This window comes from Priapulus caudatus, unplaced genomic scaffold (genome assembly GCF_000485595.1).
Source record: "Priapulus caudatus unplaced genomic scaffold, Priapulus_caudatus-5.0.1 Scaffold3212, whole genome shotgun sequence".
In the NCBI taxonomy this organism is placed as follows: domain Eukaryota; kingdom Metazoa; phylum Priapulida; class Priapulimorpha; order Priapulimorphida; family Priapulidae; genus Priapulus; species Priapulus caudatus.
In genome coordinates this window covers 1-331 of record NW_014580273.1, presented here as the reverse complement: position 1 = coordinate 331, position 331 = coordinate 1, and positions in this window count along the sequence as shown.

The following is a 331-nucleotide window of genomic DNA, read 5'->3' as shown; positions in this document are numbered from 1 at the left end:
AGAGAGAGAGAGAGAGAGAGAGAGAGAGAGAGAGAGAGAGAGAGGGGAAGAGAGAGAGAGAGAGAGGAAGATTGAGAGATATACAGCGGAAGAAGCCATAAGGTTAAGTGTCGTGTCGCTCGGCCCATCGTTGGTTGCTACGCACTGCTAGAAGCACCATCGAAAAATCCGCAAAATGTTAACGTTCTTATAAAATACGGCGATAACGAACTACCGCTGTACGCAGCCAGCCAGACAGATAGATAGAGAGAGAGCGGGGAGAGGGCGAGAGAGAGAGAGAGGAGAGAGAGAGAGCGAGAGAGGAGAGAGAGAGAGAGAGAGAGAGAGAGAG